The following is a 17,811-nucleotide window of genomic DNA, read 5'->3' as shown; positions in this document are numbered from 1 at the left end:
CATTTTACTCATATTTTCATATATTCGTTAACTTATTCAATGGAGTTTGAAATCGAATCGACAGTTTTGATGAATTTAAAAAAAATGCGTATCGTTTTTCCTTGATATTTTAATGATAGCTTTATACATTATTGTCTGAATGTCTATTATTTTCAATTCAGAAAATGTAAATATTAAAATTATTGTAAGTATGTATTTATATCATAAATATATGGTTATATGATGGAACGTAATTTTACGTGTCTGAAAATATCCTATCGCCGATAAACCGCCAATAAGAACATGTGCTATTATTATGATTTAATTATATAAAATTATTCTTTTCTCTAATTATTTAAGTATTTTTTGAATAGGAAAGAATGGACCAGATAATGGTTAATTGATTCTCTGACACTCTTTTAAAATAAAACGATGTTATTAAGTTATTTAAATATTTGTGTAATTGGCAACATTCCTATTATTTAATAACATGTGAAAAAGTAATAAAAAATAAATAAAATTGTCAACAAATAGCAGTAACAAACATATTATATATTATATTAACAAATATTTTATTTCTAAATGAAACATGTAATGAATTTCCGCCTATTATTAAAAATATGTCAAACCAGAAACCTGATAACTAGGGAATTTATGTAAAATTACACTTATTTAGAGATAATAGAAATAAGACCAAGTTAATGACTGTCGATTGGGCGAACCATCTACCAACAGGAACTATACTCCAAAGAGTCTAGAAATAGTGGACTGTTTGTATATCTGGGATCGGCCCATAGATGAGAAGAAACCTGTATCTATTAGTAATATAATATTTAATAATTTATGTCATCAAAACAATTAACATATATATATAGTATTTAGGTATTCACCAACAGATGGTTAAGTAAGTCTGAAACAATTTCTATAATAATTAAACCAAATCGGCTAGTGACTAATAATTGAATGTAAACTCAAACTGTTATAAAAGTTACACATGCCAGTCACTCGTGAGAGTGCAACTACTGGAGAGGCACCATTATAGTGCGGATGCATTTTCCGATTAGAGATTGCTCCAAAGTGAAGTGTTTGAGGGCGCGTGTCATTCAAGCGCTGTAGCGGGCATTCACTGTTTCAATTATTTCACTAAATTGACTGACGGGTGACTAGTGTAACAGCCCTTGGCTCTTAAACTCAAAAAGATATAGTCAACTGATGGTTACTTGGTGAAACCCAAATTGCTATTCTGTATTGTTAGGGCAAAAATACCTACATTGACTGAAGATTATTACTCGAAAATTAGCTTTTCTAAAATTTATGGGAATTTTTTCACTTTAACTTTACGTAAAAGTCATCTGTAAATTTTAAACTGTTTGATTTAAAGTACTGCGTAAAAATAATATTATAAACTGAAATTTTTATTTATGCTATTGTTTTACTTACTTTTATCGAATAAAAAGAATAGTCAATTTGAAATAACTTTTAATTAAAAAGAAGACTATTAATATAATATATATTTATAAGTTTATGTTCCTTTAATACTACAACAAACTAATTATTGTAGTTTAGAGAAACAATAGTTCAGTAGTAGAAGCGAAACTTGTCAAATTGACATTTCAACATTAATTTATAGCTTTACAGAAGCAATATAGAATTATTAATCCATCGTCATAAATATAAAAAATATGATATAATATGTGGTAAAAATTTGTTGATACAAAACGTCCACCATGTGGAGACCCATTTAATCTTTTTGGGATCGTACATGGTAACAAATTTTTTATAATCTAAAATTATTTGAGTATTTTAATGAATGTCAATTTATCGAGTCCTACAAAGTTCCTACTATTCACGTCAACAAATAATTATCACTTTGGCTGTTTCTATCTATAACACAAATAAGTTAAACTATATGTATTAAAAAAGAGCGGACATGATGGATTCAAATATAATACGTTTTGGCTAAAAAAAACATGTGGATTTAATTTAACCATGGGATTAACCATGAACTACTCGATCATTATAGAGCTGCACGAAAAAGGTAAAATTGAAATGCCTTTACAAAGGTAGGATAAATATAAATGAACGACTTTGTATATTCAACAATTTTAATGCTTATTATGGATGTATTGTATAAACTATTTAAATCTAAAAAGATTTTTAATTACTTACTCACTATTCAAGAAGTTCTAAAAAATAGTTGAAAATAAGTAATGCGACCCATTATTTAATTCTAAATAATAATATTTAAGAAAGTATAAAAAATATTATAGTGAAGAAACAGAGTAATAAAAATATATAATTTAGTAATCACAATGACAATCTATATTTTCTCTATCAATTTAATATATTTTGCATTTCTCAAAATTGACGTAAAAGTTTACCAATGTTAAAAATCTAAAATGTTTCATCCCCCTGCGCTTTAGAATTTGGTAAACAATTCAACTTGACTTTCCAGTGCGAGCGATTTGTAACCAATAGCCACTTGAACGTTCAAGTGAGTTTCAGTGAAAACGATTGTTTTCAAAAACACAATACGCACACTTTTATATAATATAATATATAAATGCGTACTTTTATTAAGGGAATTGACTGTCGTACATAATACATAATATATTATAAAAAGTCCAATAAGTTCTTTGATTTTTTAATTATTATTGTTATATACTTTCTGAATAAGTAGCTTATATTATTCACAAATCGAACGATTTTTTTTCAGACAAATAATCTGGATTGAGGTATTAATCAAAACTAATTTATATATTATTATAATTATTTAATTATTAAATACGAAACATATGTATACTAACTCTCTGTTTACGCTCGATATCTATATATACATATTTTATGCGAACCATTTTTCAATTTTTATTTATTTTCAATTTAAATTTTACGAAAAATTCCTAACTTATATTATACTAAGCCCATACTGATAAGCAAATAAGCTAACATACCAACCTCATATATTACGATGATTTTTTAATGGTGAATATTTAAAATACATCATAATAGAATTGTGTTGATTCTATATTTTAAAAAAATATATTAGCAATATAATATTGTTTTCGACTAATTAGTAACATAACTGTTAGTTAGTGAAAACGATGTTAATATTTTTGACTTAGAATAAATTAAAAACCTTATATTCATATTCGTACATAATTTAGCATTGAATATGGATTCTGCAGTATGTACTTAGTACGTACTATCTTTCTTACTAGATTGCATCTTTCAAGGAAACTATGTTAGACCAGTAGGTATTATATAATAACTAATTGGTTATTTATAATCGAATATACATATTATATAACTTACAACTTATAATGTTAGTTAATTAAATTTGTATTAATAAGCCCAATGAATCTACAACATATACTTAATAGTGCATCGTTCTTATAATTATTACATTATGTAAATATAATCATTGAATCGGTTTACACTCAGAAACAGATCTTCAAACTCCCGAAGAATTTTTTTTAATAAATTTTTGTATCTACAAGAATTGTCACAATTCACTCAATTTAATAAATTCATATTTTTTTATACAAACACACATTGAAAAATAGCATGTGAATTTCCAGGTACAGATTAAGAAACGTATATCCTACCAATCGTTCATTGTAAACATGTACATATTAAATTTTATAGTAATAAAATGGTTACAATTAATAATTGCATTTGATTATATACTTATTTCTACGCGTACAGCAAGAATAAAACATCATCAAGATGTAAAAAATAAAACTAAACCATGATATATACACAGATTTCAAATTTTTTGATCGTGTTTCAATGATAATCATTTTTCTGAATGTAAATTTTTGTAACACTTAATCGGCTTATTGTATTCTGTGTGGCTTCGTCACAAAATATTTATGCAAATATGGAAAACTGATTTCCATATTAACTGTTTAAATAACATCATCCCATAGTTGACGATGGATATTACACGAAAGCTTACGTGAGTTTTACAAGCTTAGAATTATACACAATAATATTTATGTTTTCATATCATATATTCATTTATTGGTTATTATATCTGTATATTATTATCACGAGCCCAACAACACAGATGCAGAATCTGAGTAAAAGCATATCTAATATTTATATAAACAAATAACGGATTTAGTGATATGAAGATAAATATTAAATATCTTCAATGTTAAATAAAAATCTCTATGGAAGAGGGGAGAGTCAATAAGATTTGACCTAAAATATTCCTTCAAACGAACGTTATGAAAAATTCGTTTTCATATTCAATTTGAGATTTGAAGGCAACTGAAAGCCTTGGACGCAAGCTGTTTAAAATTCAAGAGAGGTCGTTCGGATCCAATCACTTACCGATTTGGATATTTGCGCATCGTATGGAAAATCAGGCTTTGCGGAATAAGACTCTATTACATGTATACTAACTATATTATGAAGCAGTTACTGTTTCCTATAGCTAATATTTAAATAAGTTTTCATTTAATTTCTAGCATTATAAATAACTACTTTGTTTAATGGTTATACAGATATTTTGAATTGAAAACATGTTATGTTTGGAGGCAGATAAAGGTAAAGTGGTTGTTTGGATGTTTCGAGAGGAGTTTATTTATCAATTCAATAATACACTGAATAAAATAATAAAGATGATAACTTGAGATTATAATCGCGAGTTACTGGTGAGATCGATGTTGTCAAGAGATTGATTATGTTAATGTACTGAGAGACTTGATTCGAGTGAAATGACGTTAACTGTGTCGAGTGAAGGACTCGTGACGATAGTAGTACATCTTGCGACGGACTCGATGAGTGAGTGAAGATTCATGCATTCTCCTTCTTATTAAATTTATAAAAATGCAGTACATTTATTACAAGAAATATTGACGGTATTAACCAATCAATAGATTCTACTTATCTAGTTATGATTGAGGAAATGCTGACCAGTATTATTACTCTCTTGTTTTGTTTTGACAATACATATTAACGTGTGTTATTCATTTAATGCTGTGTGGTATTATTGCTACATAGCTATGTACTTGTTTGCCTACGCTATTAATAATTTTAATAAAAACGTAAATTAAATCTATTTAATTGTAATATAATGATGCATCTGAAATATACATATGCACACTTTTGAATAGTTCATTATTATCACTCACTTCTTAATCGATATGTTTGCCAGGCGGAAACAACGGCAATTTTCATAGCCAATTTTGGCAAGAATTCATGAATTTAAGAATTTTAACATAACCTAACCTAACCTTACAAATAATCCAATATATCGGTAATTTTCAAATTTTGTTAACCCTTTGATTCCACTAAATAGATATTATCTATGGTGAGCTCACAGGGAATTTATCACAAATTCTTCAAGTAAAAAGTAGGTGTCTTACATAATATATACCGTACTACGAGAACAATTTTATATTTGATGTAACACGAGTAGAAATAACTCACTTTGTATGTTATACACGCTCAAGTTGAACTGTTAAATATTCACCAATCAAAACATTTAAAGGCTATCAAAAAATTAAAATTAAATCAATAAAACACGGAACGTGCTCTCCGCTTCGCGAAGCTTTCGGTCGAAAGCTCGAACAAAAAGCTCGCAAACAATGGCGTATAAACGCCACTCGCCTCTTTTGTGCATGCAGTAATAACTTAGTCGATTGATACTCACTTCATATAATCAGTTTGCGGTTTAGAAACACAAGTACTGGTGGAAAAGCACCAGCCCACTAACGACTAAAATGCACGCGTCATTTAAGTTATTACATAATTGAGTTTTAGCTACTGCCAACAATGATTAATAGTCCTTTGTTTTAGACATGGACACCAATAACTCTATAAGGTTTACACAAATTTTTACAAAATAACATAAATGCAGTCAATAAATGCTGGTTGGAATGGCAATGGAATAGTTTTCAGGCAGAGTTCAATTCACTTTAATGGTACTGTTCAGTTATACGGAATACAGCGGAAAACGCATTTTGAAAATAGCCGATAAACTGAATAATTTGTTAGGTTAACCTAACCAAACCTAACCTAACCAAACCTAACCTAACCTAACCTAACCCAACCTAACCCAACCTAACCCAACCTAACCCAACCTAACCCAACCTAACCGAACCTAAACTAACCCAAACTAACAAATAATCCAGTTTATCGGCCATTTTCAAAATGCGTTTTCCGCTGTATTCCGTATAACTGAACAGTACCACTTTAATTGTTTTTACTGTCAATTATTCTCAGTGGAAAAACATTTAATTGAATAAAAATAAATAAAATATTTAGTAGGTATTTATGTCACATATTTAAATAATAATCAAGATCGTTTTCGTCCGTTTCAATTTAACATTCTCATTAGATTTCATCTTGAAGCGGACAATACCACCACCTAATTTTATGTGGGATAAGTTGTAATTTATTAAAATTTATAAGTGTCGAATTCAATTATAAGCTGAGTGGCTGTCATTTTTTATTCAAAATATTGATTTTGTCTATAGGTTTAAGAATGCGTAATCACGAGAAACTGGACTAATTAAATCTCTATCTAGTTCCGAGTTAGTATCTCAGATTGGATTTTGCCAATTTTACTTTATTGTAACTACAATAATTGATATGCATACTATCATTTATAAAATGATAAAGCCATTAGTCAATTAGAATTAAACATCTGGATTTTTTTAAAGTTAAGTTTTATCGAAAGTCATTTTGGACGTAAGATACTCTAACTATTAGGTACAAATAGTAAGATGAATATAAATAGTACATTTTTGTCTGGTGCCCTTGATGTATTAGATACCAAACATCTACTTTTAAATCCTAAATTAGGATATAGAGTAAAATTAATACATTAAACTTTTCTAAAATATGACATTTTTTATTGAATATTATTCACAAAATACTTTTCCAGAACCCGATGAATGAGGGCTGCATTACCGCCCGGTACCTAGGTAAATTGTTCGAACATTTTTTCTAATGTGTGTGTTTCTAAAGTATTTCCGAATTAAAGATATATTATACGCTGTCTAATATGCAATTTGAAATTTTAATTTACCGATTTACAAAGTCAAAAATTTCAATGTATCGCGAATCGTTTAATATTGAAAGTTGCAAGTAGTAATTTATATCTTTGCAAATAGCTGTACCTACATATAATTCGAGAATCACATAATATCATTTAAGTATATTATTAGGTGTTTTATTGGCGATACAATGGAAAATGACAAAATAAACAACATAATAATAGCCCGATAAACGTCAAATAATGATCACAGGAGAATCTGTAAAGAACGTCTATAATGTACCTACATACGTGCTGTATTGACAAGGCAAACATTATCAGAGATTTTCCGATCATTTTCTATCATTTCCAGTGGGAAAAATAATTGCGTTTCAATCGGACAGCTCGCTCGCTCTGACGCCTATGTTTTCCAGCAATTCTGTCTCGCTCAGAACTGAACGAGTAACGCAGTGGCAGGGTTATCAATTTCACTCAGTATACAAATTATATATCATTGTATTTTATTAAATGCCATTATAGTAAAACGTCCCAGGTAGTTATGTTATGTACGTTATATGTCACAGTGTCGAGGGGTGGATGTAGGCTGTTAAGATTCGATATAGATAGTGCACACTAAGCTTTGTCAGTCACACTCATTTGTTTTCATTGACCTAATAATACAATTTTCAGATGGTGCTAATTAGTTTTTAAAATTCAATTAAACCCTGCCTAAATCAAACCATAATAGTTTTGTATGCTATGGGCGATCCGACAAAAATAGTGCACATTTATTTGTTTTTGTTGAATTAAGAATACATAATACAGATGGTGTTGGTTAGTTTTTTTTTAAATTCATTAAGTCTTGCTTATACCAATCAATAATCAATAAGAATATACTTCTCTCTATAAAATATCTAAAACTATGTATTTTAATGGTATAATTTTAGATATTTTAATATTTTTAATACACGAATATTTTTTACTATTATCTAGGTACTATGGTTTCGATTAGGCGAGGTGTAATTGAATTTTTAAAACTGACCAACACTATTTGCCCATTGTAGCCTTGGTTCAATGAAAACAAATACGTTTGACTGATAAATTTTAGTGCGCACTATTTATGTCGGAATTTCCCAGCCTACCTCAACTCTTCGCCACTGTATAATATGATTAAGTCACTAATATTTTGAAAGCCATTAGGGCCATTCTACATGAGCGGGTTAAAAACATGACATTTAGAAAAACCAAGTTGGTAAAATTTAAAACAGGGCTAAGAATATACTTTTTTAATTGACATCATATTATGTTTGTAAATAAATCCACTGCCATATTATTAACATGCCTCTGATAGATTGTTTAGTAAAATTAATATATTATGTGAATAGATAGTAAAATATGAAATCACGAATATATTATGTATAGTGTATTATATAATAATTACTGTGGATAAAGGTCAGAGTACATAAATCACAAAAAAACCAAACTGAGGTCAGAAAAAAATGAATATTGGAATCCACACGTGGAATTGATATGTGAAACTATGATTCCGTATATCATGATGTACGTAAGACTCGATGGCCATTTTACTTTTGGCAGACCTACTAAAATGTAGAAGCATAGCTGGAATCGAAAATATCTGATTACATTTAAAGGTCTGTGAAAAAAAGAATAATAATTAATAATATTAGGTATTTGAATCCAAAGAACTATTTTAGCGATTCATTCTTCTTTGGCTTCGTATATATTCTATCGATCACAACAGAACTTTAAAATTACTATTCTGGACTATTTTTAACTAATCTTAAAAAGTTATTTATTATACATTTCAAATGTGTAATTTTTATTTAAAATAAATACATTTATTTACTGTGGTTCGATTTATATCCAAATTGAAACAAAAATAAGTAGGATTAATAATGTTCTTATGTTTTAAATGTTGAAGTTCTCAATCAAATGGAAAAGGACTGAGAAGTTCTGCAAAGTAACAAAACTAGAAAACTACAGTACCTCGGCCATATTATGAGAGGAAAAAGGTACAGCATTCCCCAACTTGTTATCCAAGGAAAGATCGACGGAAAGCATGGCAGAGGACGACGCCGAATTTTGTGGCTTTAAGAACCTCCGTGATTGGTACAAGTGCAACTCTACTGTGCTGTTAGATGACAAAGCCAACATTGCCTTGATGGTGGCCGAACTCTACTAGGGGATGGCACAATAAGAATAAAAATGTTTTAATAAGTTTTTGTCGTAGGTATTGTTCATCAAACAATTATTTAAATTGATACAATGATCATAACTTTTCTAATCTATGATTTTATGTATTTTTTATGATGGTATTGTATTCAACAATGGTAATATTTATTTAATGATTTTGGTACCCCTGACGTAGACGTTTGGTAAACCCTGCGGCGCCTATGTATACCTGGGTGTCAGAAGCGTCGTTGCCATAGCGACAGGCGTCCCTTTTTACTCTGCGTCCCACAATATCGGAGCATCTTGGGATATAAAGGATTCACCGTGCAATTTTGGCTGGCACAACCCAATGACAGGTTTATTTAGAGTTTGTGATCGAAAATAACGTATTTATACATTATTTTATTGCTTGAAGTGAAAACTGATTTATGATCAATCTAAACAATGGAATATTGGCCAATTATATAAGCAAAAGAATATAATAAAACCAATAAAAAATATATAATATAAATCCTTCCTATAATAATTATATTAAATAAGATAAAAAAAAACCTACACTTTGGAATCTCTACAAACTTTTATAGGAAAACATTTTAAAATGCTTTAATTTTACTACCTACCTTATTGGACCATTAATGTACATTATGAACAATTTATTCTAGACATTTATAGAATGTTTAAAAATGTTTTTTTAAACATTATAAAACATTTTTAAAAGAGTGATATTAAATAACCATTCTCCCCTTTTATACTTTTTTGTGGGTAAAATATGATTTTTTTTATATTATCATCGGTTTAAAAAAATTTGTAGGTTTGGTACTTTTGTCCATCGTTCTTTCAATCAAAGTTTGCAAATATACCTACACAAAAAATGCAAAATGTACATATAAAACTACCCTATTCACATGTCGTTGGCATGCACCTCTAAAAGTAATGCATACGTGAAATGAAGTTGGAAATTTAATTCTTTCAGGGGGATGGAAAAGTCTTTACCTTTACAAAACGGTGAGATTCTTTCGACTTCGGTTTCGGAAAATTGACAAGCAAATACTGAGTTTCTCTTAAACTTTGGGACTTTATACACGTAGTCTTTTCATTCATGTCAGGTAATATAAAATAACAAGTATTTTGACTTTATTATGAATCAATTAACATATCAATAATATTTGACTAAAAGAAACGTTGATTATAGTAAAAGGTATCTTTTTAACATTTAATAGAACATATTCTTCACTGTAATATAATATTTTGAGAATGTTCTCTTTAACAAATCTGAAATTAGAATAGTTGTAAAAAGAATACATTATTAAACATTTTTTTATAACAAGATTTTAGAATTTACCATATTTTTTAAAAGTATTTTTTCTAGTTGTTAATTTTGTAAGACGAGATAATAAGTAATTGTTTTTGAATTCTACTACTAAGAATTGAACCTTCGCTATTATTTTCAAGGCTACCTCATAATGTCTAATGTAAAAAAAACTATTTTTACGTCGGAAAGTTTATGTTAATTTTTAAAATTAATGTACCATTTTAATTTTATTACCATTTAATAAAATTAATATTTATGTTAATGTTTATAACATCGATTAGTTGCTATGCCTAACTCTGCCAATTTTTCATAAGGTATAAAAATTTCTTGTCTACAATATAAGTGAATTTATATGTCTAACCTCAAAATAACCATCAAAGTTTAATATATTTAAGCCTATATTTGAGCCTGACCAGCAATATAAGTATGAACTTAGTGGATAAAAGACAATTTTAATTGATATTTATTTAAGTTATTCTAACACGGGATACTTAAGAACTTTACTAGTATCTGTAATTTATAACTACTGAGATGTTTGATTAATGTCGTCCTTTTTAATGGTGCATCATGGCTATATACGTATAATTAGATATTTTTTGACTGTTGTTGTTTAAAAAAAGATATACTCGTATTAGATTACTTAGAAATCCATCAAAGATTAAAGACTTAGCATAATAATTTAATTACTGAATAGTAAAATGATCAAATATTTAGTTTGCAATAGCCTCAGAAATATACCTATTACAAATCATTGAAAAAATCTTGAACTTAGAGCGATTCAGACCTAAATCTCGTGAATCCTCTACCATGTCTTTAGTGTAGCTTAACATTATGTATGCGTATTATGCTCAGATTTCATTATTCATTCTAAAATAAAAAAAATTGTTTATAAAAAGAAACTCATTGCTTATAAAATTATTTTAATAAAATTACTTTGCAAGATATATTTTGCTCACACGATAAGCTTTGTTAAATAAATAAGAAGTATTCATACTTAATAAAATTTACGATGGAAGCATAACACGTACAATTTTTATATTTGGTGAATTCCAACTAGGGAATCCAATCCCGAGCCAAAATTCTGATCCCGGGATTTCGGGATTACAATTTGACCTGGTCCCGGGATTGGCATTTTTTCCATTGTTAATATAAATTTTTTATATTTACAAATAACATTGATAAAATCGGTCAAAAATAAATCTAGTATAATTTATACAATTTAAGACATTTATTGTTAATATTGTATACGTTCAATCTTGGAAATACACAAGTTTAATATTGTAATTTAAATAATAATGTGAATTTAATAGGAGATTGCTGTTTCTGATATTAGTCAGACAAATATGAAACTGCCGTAAAACGTATGATATCATGGTGGAATTACTTTGTTAAAAGTGCGAAGCATTGTTTTTTTCCAATCTTTCCATTTTTAATAATGTACGTGAAAAAATAAAATGAATCGGCAACATACACATGGGTATAAATCAAACTTCATTCAAACTCACTTTATTTCTAATGTAGTTATTTGTCATTAAAAGTATGTTTCTGTTATATTTCCGTTTTTATTTTATTTTCCATAAAAATTGATAAAAAAAATCAATACCGAAATCCCGGGATTATTTTTATCAATCCCGGGATTCATAGGTATCGAAAATAGCTCGGGATCCCTAATTCCAACTGATAAATGAATGGAAAGTAATTTTCCAAGTAAACGGTCAAACTCTTAAAAAGCAAGAATATGTTTTTTTAATTATATTGTCCATTTGTAAAAATAACAAATACTTTGAATACTAAATAATACTTTCTTATATATCGATAAACCTATTAAAATACTATCATACAGAAGTCAAAACAGTACACGATCCGCTGATGTTGATATATAAATATAACACAGTAGAATAATAGACGACAGAAGCCAAAAGTGTACCGTTTACGTAAGAAAAAAACTATGCTTATAAGTATATTTAAAAATACCTACAAAGCCTTGAGATAAGCTTTCCGTTATCTCACTTTGCAAATCGAACGGGCGCCGCGTCGTACTTTCGGCGCCGTCGAGTACACCGACGCCGCGCATCGAATACAAACGACCGGCCAACGAGTTTCTCGCCGTTCGCCGGCTGAATGTAACGAATCGTGGTCTACTTGCCGAAACGTTGGACGGACAGAGTAGCTATAAAGAGTACACATCCACGTACATAAATATTACCAACGAGGATACATGCCGAAGGAGTTCTTCTCTGAGATTTTTATGTGTTTTTTTTAATATTTTGAAGCCTTGTCGAGTAGATTATAGCATATTTTATCAAGTTTATTTTATTTATTATCATTTTACAATCTTATTAATACAATATAAGTTAGTTTATTTTTGTCAATTGATACGTTATATGAGATTTCTCGCAGGATTAAACTGGGTTATAGTGGGTTTCGGCGCCTGAATAGTAACTTCAAAAGTGAACTTCCATTGTGTTAAATGTAAATTATAATTAATAAACTATTTATTCTTTTATTCAACGAATAAGACACAAAATATGAGAATGTAGCATTCTATATTTTTTTCTTTCTACGAATTGATTTTTTATAGTTTGTAGATAATGCGTGAGAAGTTTTCAAATTGTGTTTGTAAAGTGTTTTTGTATGTATGTAAAATATGGACTCTTAATGTAAAAGAAATCCAAAAGTTAAAAGTAGTGCAACGTGGCATGGCAAGGTGTATATTGGGTATCACGTGGAAAGGTCGCAAAATAAACTACTAAAAGTACGCGATGTGATAGATGTCATCAAATAGAAGAGCTAGCAATGGGCTGGACATATTTCTCAGTGAGTGGAAAATCGCTGGATAAAAAGTTGTCATAATATAGTGGCTCTCAACTGGTACTAAACGACCACAGGGAAGCTTTAAAACTCACTGCATCGATGATCACATCAAGTTGGTGGACGTAAGTGGCAACGTAAAACTAGGGAGGAGAAAAGCGAGAAGAGTGGAAAGAGCTAGGGGGCTTTATTCAGCAGTGAATGGACCCGGCTGACGATGACAATGCTGGTATTTAAACTTATCTTAAAATAATTGGCTGCTCGGAAAATTGTACGCACCATCTTATTTATTATTTTAGGTACCTGGTACAATTTGATGGTAACAAGGTGATTTCAGGTTAATCATATTATTAATAATATATTTATACTGTGCATAACTAACACAATATATCAAACAACAGAAGTTTATTATATAAGTAATAAATCATAAACTGAAACCGTTCAACAAACACGTACACAATTATATAATATTTATATTTTAATTTACATAAAAACATTGGTTACTTATTTTTCCATTTTAAGGCTTAATAATATCTACATATTTATTGCTAATAAAAATAATGTCAGTAAATTTAATAGTACATCCAATACAAAAAGGTGTATGCATTATACCTACTAGTCAATAAGATTTTTTTCTTTCCCCATTGATAGTCTGAGTACGGATTACGTTTTTTTCGTTGAAGATAAAAACAATATAGCGGCAAGACTGCGATTTGTGTCGGCGCGGAAAGAAATGCCGAAAGTCTGTGTAAGGAATAACAAGTGGAAGAAGTGTGGGGATAAAAATACGAAAAAAAGATGATAAAAAATGAAGTGCCCGCGCGTTTTTGAACGCATGTATTTACAAATTCAAATGAATCCAGATGATATTTTTTTACACTAGAATTATATACATAATATATTATTTAATGTTGATAATGTATGGAACCAATGATAATGAAATTTTACTTTTCCGGAATATTTTTTTCTATACGTAGTTGATTTTATAACTTGAGATAAAATAATATTTAATAAACCATTTCTTTTATGCAATGAATAATTCACAAGATTTTGAAAATGTAATATTCCACATATTATTGAACATACATAACTCGAAAACACCTAAGATATATATACCCACTAAAAAAGATCATATTTGAAAAAAATACGAAACTCAACGTTATTTGAACCCGTATAACGCGTCCGTAACCAGCGTCGCGCCAATCTATGCATTCACCCAACTATGCTACGAGCCTCCTATATAATTAGGACAATTTAAACTAGTAGGCCATACATAAATTCTTATCATATTGCGCTATTATTGACTATTGGTTTTTATGTATTGAATCAATGAATATTAATTACCTCAGTTACTAACCGACGTCCGGATCTCGGTAAATATTTTAGTTATAACATCTACTTGTACTTGCTAACAATTTTTAATAAACCATATCTTTTATTCAATGAATAATTCACAAGATTTTGAGAATGTAATATTCCATATATTGAACATACATAACTTGAAAACACCTAAGATATACCCACTAGAAAAAACCATATTTGAGAATAGGTACGTATTTTTTTGGAATATGATTTTTTCTAGATGGTTTATATCTGAGGTGTTTTCAAGTTATGTATGTTCAATACAATAATATTTTGTAACATGGCAGATTGAAACCTGACTGTATAGACACCATTTTACCAAATGCTTTGATTTTTCATTTTTTACTAAGTACGTTTTTATTAAGTACTACAATGCCTATTGCGTAGGTTATAATAACAATCCTGACAAATATAACAAATAGGTAGGCTTCAAGACGTCAAGTTAATGATAATAATAATGTGCCATTTAAAGTTTAAACTATTCGATATATTTGTATCAATCACCACTCAGCATTATAATAAGGGTGACACACTTTAATATGTATGTTTTGTTGTCAAAACAAAACAATAAATAGAACGATAATAATCGTCAGTATTTCCTCAATCGTAATCTAGATCAATAGGGTTTATTGTGATTTGTTAATCACGACAATGTATCTCGTAATCATTTCTAGAAATAGGAAGGACAATCCAAAAATCCTCACTCCACTCGAGTCCATCACTCGGTGCACTACTCATCTCGAATCTGGTCACTCGACACAGTCAACCGTCATTCTACTCGAGTCCAGCCTCTTGGGTATATTAATATCTCGGTATATCGGCAGTCAATTGAATAATATAGTCAATCTCATCAGTAAATCCGTACCCGCGATTATAACATCACTCTGTCATCTTTATCATTGTATTTATTTGTTTTTGTAACGGTAAAAAAAATCTCTCCTTACAACATCTAAGCAACCACAACATTCCCTCCCCACATTTCAACAGCCCCAGAGTGGTGACCCCGACGTGATACAGCAAAGTTGACGTGATCATCATCCCTAAATATTCATATTTTTTATTTAACATAACCTGATATTCAATCCTCTCCAGATAGAGCATTCTGTAATAATATTAATATAAAAATACTAAGGCATGTTCCAGTTTGACGATAGTGCTACTTTTGTATGCAAAACAGTAAATAGGTCGTGTCCGGTAAATTGTACGCAAACATTATGGCCGTGAAGTTTTTTTCAAATACGTCGCATGTTTTCTGTGACTTCCACCAACGCGTTTTAATATGAATAATATAATATGTTTTTCTTTCTCAAATTAGGTCGCCGATATCAGCACCGTAAGTTATACGTTTATCTTTTCTACTAATATGTTCAAAAAATACAATTTCGAATGATGCTCAAACAGTTTATTTTTTATATTTAATTCTATTGTTTTTAATAATCTAAAATAAGTGCATAACCGATCAGTTGCATTAGAAAATTTTAAAGTTAATTTATCCACAAAAACCGAAGAATAGCCACACTTATACGAAGTAATTTAAGTATATAAAACCAACTACAATTATTTAAGTACCTTATGTGTATATACCTATACCACCGTTTTCACTATAACCTATTTTTTTTTACGAGGTAATAGTTAATTTTTCACCTAACGCATTAAAAAACGATATAATATTTATACCCAAGGCTTCAAAGATAGCCGCTATGCCAATTGGGTTAACACTGTGTACTTCTCTCAAAATTAAAAACTTAAATACTAAATTATCAAAGTTTACGAAATTAAAATAATAACCTTGTAGAGAATAAAATAAGTGTTCTTTTAAATAAACAAAACAGTTATATTATTAGATTTTAAACAATATATCTCGCATCAAAAAGATCTATTCAAATAAATACTGTATACTACTTCATTATCTATAATGAGTTTAAGTAATTATTTATCAATAAAAATAATAATATAGGCTTTTATACTGAATTAAACTCTCAGCTATTTTCTTTTACACTCAATGAGTATAGCATGAATCTTATATATGATAACGGTTTCTCCAAAATCCAAGCTCGTCCCAACATTTTATTCCGTAGGTGTCCTCAGCGCTGGAAAATTCTGTTTTTCCTTATATTTGCTCCAAAGGCTACGGCGCGTGATCTCTTAACAGTTGACTGGACCACAGCCGGAGAGCCTCGCTTTTCCGAGGGGTGGAAAAACTACCCTGACGTGTTGCGGCGCTGGAAATGTGACGCGAATGAAAATGGTTAAGGTAGCTACCTTAGTACTCTACAAGGAGGCTTCGTTTATCGGATTTGAAACGCGTACGGTGTTTGTTAGGAGTTCTTGATTGAAAATGTTGTCGGTTGAATTATTGAAATCTACTATTTTTTGTATTTTGTTTTTATAAAACGTATATATGTACATTTTATTTCATAAATCAACAATGAAAATGCTGTATGATGAGATATATAATTTTTACAATATAAACTTGACATTTAGCTACGAAAATGTGGTAATTTCAGTTGCTCAATGAGTTTGTATTATCGTACTAGCATTAACTTCATTTAAATGTGTCGTTATGCTTCCAATGTATTTTACACATAATTTTCTTTCTTATAAACAGATTTTTGAAAAACGAACCGTAAATATATGGAGACTTATAAATAATAGAATTTTGAGGTTTTGAACTTCAATTTCAAGCAGACAAAAAGTCTATAAAATATTTTTTATTCAATTTTGAATACATAAAATTTATCATTTGTTTTATTGTCACTGATAAAAATATATCATTCTGAAAAACCTCATAAACGTGCATGTTATGTAATAAATACACATATACTGTTGAGTATTTAAATAATAATAAAAAATAAAATTACAATAATGAGCATTTCATTTTTGTATATATTTAGTATTGAATAATAATACTAAATAAATAATTACAGGTGCATGGACATTGTAACTAAAATTCGGATAACTCCCGACGTATCCTACAAATCGTGTTATATAACTATTATGAAAAATTATAACTCGATTTTAATTGCAAAGATTGAAACCTTTCCTTAACGGTAATTAAAATAGCTCTTAATAGTGCCGTTGTTGACAATAATTCATCAAGTTCATAGACAAATTAATAGCTTAACGGACAAAAGTACTTCCGAAAACAGTGAACGATGAAATTTCG

General features: G+C 29.1%; 1 protein-coding gene across 1 annotated transcript in view; it reads right to left on the bottom strand.

Annotated features, from left to right (window-relative positions):
• Positions 1 to 17,811, bottom strand: part of toy (paired box 6 protein twin of eyeless) — a 128,373-nt gene that overhangs the window by 62,396 nt on the left and 48,166 nt on the right. The window lies entirely within an intron of this gene.

The sequence above is a fragment of the Rhyacophila brunnea genome, unplaced genomic scaffold (assembly GCF_057557595.1).
Source record: "Rhyacophila brunnea isolate RB1 unplaced genomic scaffold, BYU_Rbru_1.0 scaffold_12, whole genome shotgun sequence".
Classification (NCBI taxonomy): domain Eukaryota; kingdom Metazoa; phylum Arthropoda; class Insecta; order Trichoptera; family Rhyacophilidae; genus Rhyacophila; species Rhyacophila brunnea.
This window is presented reverse-complemented; position numbering and strand designations above follow the sequence as displayed.